This window comes from Aquarana catesbeiana, linkage group LG09 (genome assembly GCF_042186555.1).
Source record: "Aquarana catesbeiana isolate 2022-GZ linkage group LG09, ASM4218655v1, whole genome shotgun sequence".
Classification (NCBI taxonomy): Eukaryota; Metazoa; Chordata; class Amphibia; order Anura; family Ranidae; genus Aquarana; species Aquarana catesbeiana.
The window spans coordinates 216,421,919-216,430,810 of record NC_133332.1 but is presented as its reverse complement, the minus strand read 5'-3'; the positions used below and the strand labels follow the sequence as shown (position 1 = coordinate 216,430,810).

The 8,892-nt window shown below is 38.8% G+C and overlaps 1 long non-coding RNA gene across 1 annotated transcript in view; it reads left to right on the top strand.

The window, feature by feature from the left end:
- The window catches only part of LOC141108262 (uncharacterized), a 326,101-nt gene that overhangs the window by 150,978 nt on the left and 166,231 nt on the right, over positions 1 to 8,892 (top strand). The gene's annotated exons all lie outside the window — the stretch shown is intronic.

Sequence of the window (8,892 nt, the reverse complement as noted above, 5' to 3'; positions counted from 1 at the left end):
ACAAGGATCTATAAAGTAAGCTCATTGTTTTACAGTAGGGTTTATATAGGTAAATATCATGAAATTTAAAATATTAAACATTGGGTTCACGTAAACCTAAATTAAAGATATATATCATTTCCTTAGTTACTTTTGTAGGTATTTAAATGATTTATACCTACTATACATATTGTTTACAAGTAGAGTGTATATAGGTCAAATAAATTCTGATAATGAGCTTTAATCGTAAGGTGGAGAAAAGGAAAGAGAAAGAAGAAAAAGGGTTGAAAGGTAGAGGTATGGTCCACAAGGTTGTCCCGCTCGTCAGTTTATTATTCTTTTTAGTTCTCTTTGAAGCCTTAGAATGGGTGTCTCTGTAAGTCATTTAATCTGTTACCATGGCAACAGGACAGAGTCATTGAAGTTTGACAGGAACTGTTGTTTTATCCAAGGATGCCAAAGTTTTTCAAATTTTGGAATTTGATTTTGATCGATGGCTACCATCTTAGCATGGGACATTGTATTATTCATTCTGTGAATTGTTTCTGCTAGTACCAATGTAGGAGATTTCCATGCCTTGGCCACTGTTTGTTTTGCAGCCGTTATTAGTTGGATCATAAGTTTGAATTGAGAGAGTGTTAACCATTCCGGTTTTAGATTAAGTAAAGTTAAATATGGATCTGGTTGTATTATTTTTTCAAATATTTTAGATGCAATCACGAAGACTTCCTTCCAGAAGGTTTGGATTACTGGGCACGTCCACCATATGTGTAAATATGTGCCTATTTCTGGGCATCCTCGAAAACAAAGAGCTGAGGTATTAGGTGAATATTTTGCCACTCTAGCGGGTACAAGGTACCAGCGAGTTAGGACTTTATAATTTGTCTCCAGTGCTAAGATGTTGGGTGAAGATGACTTAGATGTGAGCCATATGTTAGACCAGTCCGTGTCTTCTAAAGTTCGTCCCAGGTCCTCCTCCCACCTCTGAACGTAAGAGGGTCTATTAAGATTTGGTACTCCATATAATTGATTATAAAGTGATGAAATTGTACCTTTAGTAAATGGATCTTTTGTACAGATTGATTCAAAAATGGATAATTGGGATAATGGTGTATCCCCCTTTAGGAATGGTGTATAGAAATTTTTGATTTGGAGATATCTAAATATCTCAGAGTTTGGTAGATCATATTTTTCTCTAAGCGATGGGAATGAAAGGAATGATTTAGATGCTATGAAGTCATTTAGTGTCTGAATGCCTGATGTTGTCCAAGCTTTAAAAGAATTTGGGTAGATCCATGCCGGATAAAAGGCCGGATTTCTGATAAAAGAAAGGAGAGGATTGTGTGGAGATTGTAACTGATATTTGGTTTTTAGTTTATCCCAGAGAGATAAGAAGTGTTTAGTTATGGGATTATGAATTTTAAAGCGGTCTTTAGGATCAAGCCATAATAAATTTGATATTAATAGAGGGTCATTTTCTGAAGCCTCTATAAATACCCATAATGGGATTTCCTGTTTTGCATGGTATTTGGACAGACTGGCCAAATGTGCCGCTCTGTAGTAGTTAGTAAAATTAGGGTATCCCAGGCCTCCTTTATTTTTGGGAAGATGTAGTGTGTGTATAGGTATACGTGGTTTAGAAGAGCCCCATATAAACGAAGTTGCTCTTTTTTGTACTATTCTCAAAAAATAGGAAGGAATTGGAATAGGGAGGACTCTGAATAGATAAAGCAATTTGGGTAGAATAGTCATTTTGATTGCATTAATCTTCCCCATCCAGGATAAAGGAAGTTGCGACCATTGTTTTATTAGATTTGTGATCTGTCTTAATACAGGAGGATAATTGGTTGAGAATAAGTCAGAATGAGAGGCTGTTAAATGAATTCCAAGATATGGGATTGATTTTTCTGCCCATGTGAATGGGAGTGCAGCCCTAGCCGGGATCAATTCCATGTTTGTGAGTGAAATATTAAGCACTAGGCATTTCTTAGGATTAATCATAAGGCCGGATAGGGCTGCAAATCCATCAAGAGCTGGTATTAAGTTAGGACCAGAGACCTGTGGTGATGATAGAAAAAGTAATATATCGTCTGCAAATATACATAATTTGTGTGTAATACCTCCTACTTCAATGCCAGTTATAGTTTGGTTTGTTCTGATATATTGGGCCATGGGTTCGAGCATAAGGGCAAATAATAAGGGAGATAATGGGCAACCCTGTCGGGTACCTCTTTCGATATTAAAGGCTTCAGATTTGTATCCAGCATATTTTATATAGGCTTTGGGTTTATTATATAATGCTTTGATCCATGTTAAAAAGTGGGGTCCAAAACCCCATTTTTGTAATGAATATTGCATATATTGCCAGGATACTGTGTCAAATGCCCTCTTAATATCGAGAGATAGAAAACATAAAGGGATTTTCCGTTTTTTAGCAATATGTGCCAATAACACTGCCCTGCGTATATTATCGCCTGCCTGTCTATTTGGCATGAAGCCTACTTGATCTCTATGTATTAATTTTCCTATAATGCTATTGAGGCGTTTTGCTATTATTTTTGCTAATAATTTAATATCGAGGTTTAACAGAGAGATAGGCCGATAATTCACACAGGAAGTATCATCAGAAAGGGGTTTTGGGATCATACAAATAATTGCCATTAGTGTTTCTTGCCGAAAAGAATGTCCATCTAGAAGTTTGTTAAAAGTTTCAGTGAGAATGGGAGAGAGTATTTCTGAGAATGTTTTATAGTATAAAGCCGAGTAGCCGTCTGGGCCTGGTCTTTTGTTAAGTTTTAGGTCTTTTATGGCGTTAGCAACTTCATCTATAGTTATAGGCTCATCCAAACTGCTTTTTTGATTCTGAGATAACTCAGGTAAGGTTATTTTTGAGAAGAAGGATTCAGCCTCTGTAGGATTAAATTCATTGTTTGTCTTGTATAAAGTTGCGAGATGTGAGTGAAATTTATGGACTATTTTAACTGGATTACAAGTGTAAACATTTTTTGATAATTTCAAACGTATTGGTTTGAAAGATTTGTTAGTTGAATTTAATGCCCGAGCCAAATATGTACCTGGTTTGTTTGTATTCATGTAGTAATTGTGTTTGGAGCGTTTGAGGGATTTATCAACTGACTCAGTGAGAAATAGATCGTATTCCAATCTAGATTTTTCCAGATGAGATTTTGTACTCTGAGATGGATTATCTTGAAATGATATGTAGGCTGCATTAAAATTGAGTTCTAGTTTTTTTGCTAGATTTTTGCGTTCCCGTTTAAATAGTGCCATTTGTCTTTGTATTGTACCACGCAAGACAGGCTTATGAGCTTCCCACAGTGTTATTGGGGAGATGTCTGTTGTATTATTAATTGATATGTATTCCTTTAAAGCTTGTTCAATGGCCATCTGATGTAGTGGGTGTTTGAGCATTATGTCCGGTAAGTACCACGTTGGGTCATGCGCTTTTGGTATGGCTGAGGCTATAGTAGTGTATACTGCATTATGGTCAGACCACGGAATCGGAATTATATCTGATGCAATAATTTCTGGTATCATTCCTATTGTTAGAAAAATATGATCTATTCTGGTGAAGGTTTGAGGAGGGTGCGAGAAATAAGTGAATTTCTTTTTCATTGGGTTACTTTCTCTCCACGAATCTACCAGATTGTATTTGGAAAGAAGTTGAGAAAAAGGTAATCTAGAGGTTATTTTGGATGGTGTAAAAGGTGATTTATCTAGAAATGGGAGGAGGACCTGGTTTGAATCCCCACACATTATCACTGTTCCTATTTTGTGTGTATTAATCACTTGTAATATATGTGAGAGGAATGGTGTAGGTTGTTTGTTAGGAGCGTAGTAGGAAATCACCGTGATTGCTGTATCCATTATATAACCCATGAGTATCAGGTATCTACCTTCTGGGTCTTTAATTTCTGATGATAAGGTGAATGGTGTGGATCGGTGAAATGCAATTAGAGTTCCCCTTTACTTGGTACAGGCAGAAGCCGTGTAAATTTGTTGATAAAAAGGAGAAATATATTTTGGAGTAGAATCTTTGGTGAAGTGTGTTTCTTGGAGGCATACTATGTGAGCCTTCTTGTTATGGAAAGTACGGAAGGCTTTTGGTCCTTTTTTGAGGGACATTTATTCCCTGAACATTCAGGGAAAGTATATTCAGTGGTGCCATGGCAATAGATCAAATAGTTTTGACTTACTTTTTGTTATGCAGAGCTGACTGCGCAGATCAACCTGTGTGGACTGAAGAGATGAATAGATAGAAAAGAAACCAGTGAATTCTGGAGTAAAGAGTAAACAAAAAACATATGAGATTAGATGATACATTGTATAAATTATTTTTTGCAAGTAATCACAATTTACCCGTGAAAGAGAATAAATATCTCTCTCAGGGGAATAAGTGCCTTCGTCACACTCCCACATAATATGGTTGGGAGAATGAGGAGGGCTAATGGGGGTACACGGATCTTCCGCTTACAGGAGAGAAGTGCTATGTCAAAAGACATCAAAATGATGTTTCATCAGTTGGAGTGCAGAATATAGTTTTTGTTGAAATTATTTATTCCAGGGTGGTTGTATATGGTTAGTCTTGCCCTAGGCTAAATAATTCAGTTAGAAAGGTACTGTTAATAACTTTGGTATTAATGAAGATAGTTTGAATTATTTTGGGATTTTAACCCTTTTAGAGTAAACAATTACATATTTTATTCATATGTAACTGTTTAGATATGTTAACTCATAAAATTGAGGTTGTATTGCTTCAGATTAGAATAAACAAAAACATAATTCTAGGAACTAGTAGTAGTAATAATATATTTGTTTTAAGAAAAGAAAGAAAAGAAAAAAAAAAAAAAAAAAAAAAGCTTCCATTACTTCTGGATTATTGAACATATTTGTCCTAAAAAGTAATAAATCTATTGTTATTACCTGATAATATATAACTGAACAAGAATTTCCTTATTTCACTTATATATTCTAAGGCTATATGAATCAGAAGTAATAAGAAATATAACTGGAATGTAACATGATCCCACACAGTGTGTGACTATCAGAATGCAGTTACATTCAGTTATAAATATAGTTTTTTTATAGAGAACCATCTCTTAGTATAATAAATGAAGAGATATCAGGAATTAGTATGTCAGTCCATTGAATCTTCTTGGTCCATGGATGATGTGGCATAACGGCCTCTTTTGTGAGAATGATTATTCCCATTTTGTTCTGGAATTTTCTGGGTGCTGCCTGAAGGTGAAGATGATGCCATTCTTCTGCATGTGGGAGTGTTGCTGCTTGTGGGTTCTGTCAGATTTAATTTTAAAAGGGTTTGTTGTAGTTCATCTGCTGATCTGCTTCTGTAAATTGTACCTTGGTAGTTAAATCTGACTGAAAAGGGGAAGCCCCATTGATACATAATGTTGTGGCGTTGCAGTTCCATTAGTTGGGGTTTCATGGATCGTCTTTTAGTAATAGTAAGTTGGGATAGGTCAGCAAAAATTTGATAATTGTGTCCTTGAAAATTAAATTCCTTTTTTTCTCTTGCAGCAATTAGTATTTGTTCTTTCGTTCTGTAATAATGAAATTTTGTGATTATATCACGTGGGGGTCCATCTTTCTTTTTGGCTGTGAGGGCTCTGTGTACTCTGTCCAGTTCTAAACGTTCAATAGGGATATCTGGCTTTAGTTCTTGTAATAGAGCAGTAATAGTAGATTGCAGGTCTGTCACAGTTTCAGGTATTCCCCTTATGCGCAAGTTTGAACGTCTGGCTCTATTTTCGTAATCTTCGAGCTTAGTTTGAAGTATTAAATTCTCTTTTTTTAATTGTTCCAATTCTGTTATATTTTCTTGGGTTGTAATTTCAATTTCATCCATTTTTATTTCTAAGGCTGCGGTGCGGTTTCCCAGCTCTCTTATTTCTTTGGTTAGGCTTTTTGTTATTTGGTCTGAGGTTTGTTTTAAAGCCTTATGAAGCATCTTTTCAAATTATAATAATATTACTGGGGATACTGAGGAGGCTTGTGGAGAAGTTTGTGAGAGGATTTGTTCTGTATCTGACTCAAATGGAGAGTCTTGCTGTGACATTTTCTGTCTGTGAGAGCACCCTGATGCTGTATCTTGTGAGGTGACTGGAGCTGCTTCAGCTGCAGTGAGTGCCTGTGAGCTCTTTGTGAGGTGATTTTTATTTCTGCCACGGTTTCCTCCCAGTACCATATTTCCTGCCCAAACTTTCACAGTTTGTTCCCTGGGGCAAAAAGGTTCAAATGGATACCTTTTGAGCCTGCAGGCTCCGCTTTGTCCTTCTCTTCTCTCCTCAGCGGTGTGGAGCTCTAACGATGCATGTCTGCTCCGCTAGGCTCCCGGCCAAATTTTCAATCCATAGTCTGGTTAGTGGTAAACGAGTCGATCTATTGGTTTGCTAGGGTCTGGATGGAATCAAAACATTTCCTTTTGCTCAACAAGCAGGTTTAAGGAAAGATGAGGACTATAGCAGCTGCTAGTGATAATTGCAAGAGAATCCGGCAGGCTGGTTGTACCCAAGTTGATCGCTCAACTTAGTACATTCAGTCTGCCCATTAATGATTCAAATCTTGGCCAGTTCCTGCTGAACCGGCCAAGATTTGAACAGTGTGCGGCTGGGATGGGATCTTTTGGTGTGGATGGCTTCCCCCGCCACGCCATGAGAAGACAATTGCTGATTCCTCTGTCAGCACTGTCTGTGTTCACGGGGGAATTGTGTAAATGTCTTTCCTGCAACCCGTGGTTGCAGGAAAAAAAAAATTCATTTGTGCCGTGTATGATCAGCCTAAGGCAGGCCATACAGAGCAAATTTCTTTCCTGCAACCACAGGTTGAGAGAGGAATCCGGTGCAGGGCCACCCTTACTATTAATTCTAACCAATCCTTGATATGATCTGCCTAATCAGCAATGTGTAAAACATAGCTGGTATATCAAAAGTTCCTGCAGAAGTAAAGCAAGACAGTTCATAAACTGTCCAAGGGGATGGAGAAATGCTTGAAAATGTGCTAAACAGCTTCCGGATTATGGGACAAACTCAATGTGGCCAATCTTCTAAAGAGACAACAAAATCAGCAGACACCCATCACAAGTCTTTGCTGAGCTAATCGCCTGGAGAAGACTCATGCCGCGTACACACGGTCGGACTTTTCGTCTACAAAAGTCCAACGGACGCTGACGGACTAAAGCTGGCTGGTAATCCGATCGTGTGTGGGCTTCTCCGGACTTTCAACGGACTTTTTTAGCCTCAAATCCGACGGACTTTAGATTTGAAGCATGCTTCAAATCTTTACGTCGTAAGTACGACGGACCCCGAAGTCCGCTCGTCTGTATGCTAGTCCGACGGACAAAAAAACGACGCATGCTCATAAGCAAAAACTAAACGGAAGCACTCGGTCTAGTAAAACTAGTGTTCGTATTGTAGGTAGCACATTCATCACGCTGCAAAATCTGTGATCGTTGAATGCAGCGCATTTTATTTCTTCTTTACGAAGGCTCTATAAAGAACGAAGGTGTTTTGCTGTTCATAATCAGAGTTCTCCCAAACTGATTTCTGGATTCTTTTTCTCTTTGATCTCATGAATGATATAGTATGCATTTTAAAAACAATGTTTCCATACTAATAATACTTTTTCCCCTTTTTTTTTTTTAGGTTTGTAAAGTTACCACAAAGAACCCATTATTCTGTTTTTTTTTTTTTTATAGTGATTATTTTTTAGTTTTTAGATAAAGTTAACCCAAAGCACCGTTTTTGGTTACGTAAATTTTTGGATTTTCAAGACTTACCACTTGAACATTATTAACATTAGTAATGTATTTTTGGTGTGTTTTTTTTCTAACTCAATGAGATTGTTGTCCCTTGTTAATTTAACATTGTGTGTAAAATCAATGATTTCAAAGAAAAAACATAAAAAGTCTTTTGCTAAACTCAAAAAATGATCCATTTATTCATGGTCAAAATAAAATAAAGAGGAAGTCAACGCTGGAAAAAGTCGGTGTACCAGAAAATTGGGATCTTGCGGAGTCCATATAAGAGGGAGCACAATCTGGTCCAAGAATCCCAGAGATCAACAGCACCAGCAGATGATCTAGATGTCCCCAGACTGTGGTCCTACAACAGCCTGCGTCTTCTGTCAGACCAGACTGAACCCAGGTCATCATTTTCTTCTCTTCCCTGCAGCCTTTCCTCCACGCTGCCCTGCAGCCTTCCCTGTAGCCTTCTTTTGAGGCTGTGGCTCTGGTGTTTCAGTTGTGGCAGGAGGAGGAGGAGGAGGAGGAGGAGGAGGAGGGGGGGCTGCCTCATGTAGTTGGGTGTTTTGTGTTAGCGTGCCCTGCAGCCCCTTATGGATTGTTTCCCCAAATAGGCGCTCACAAATGAGGCGCTGCTCCCTATTCATCTGAAGAAGCCTGCTGGCTAAGTAGCAGCCATAGGATTCTTCCGCTTCGGGGGGGCTCCTTAAAAAACGGGTGGCCTCTTGCATGAGGCGCAGGGATGCGTCCTGTGTGACCATCCCCTTCCTGGCCCTTTTTTTGGGAAGGTGGAGGGGAGGCACTTGGGATTCGGTCAGGCTCCTACTGGGCCCAGCCACCTCACTTGGCCCAGCCACCTCACTTGGCCCAGCCACCTCACTGGGAGCAGCCACCTCACTGGGAGCAGCCACCTCCTGCCTGACACTGGGCCCAGCCTCCTCCAGGATGATGGTGAATCCGGCCTCCTCCAGGCTGTCCATGGGCCTGGTCTCCTCCTGCCTGCCACTTTCCCCACATTCCTCCTGGATGGACTCATCCTGTGTATAAAAAAAGGACAATAGTTTGAGTATATTTTTTTGGGTTCATCAATGACACACAGTTTGCTTCTCATGAATAGCAAATTCAATGTGAATACT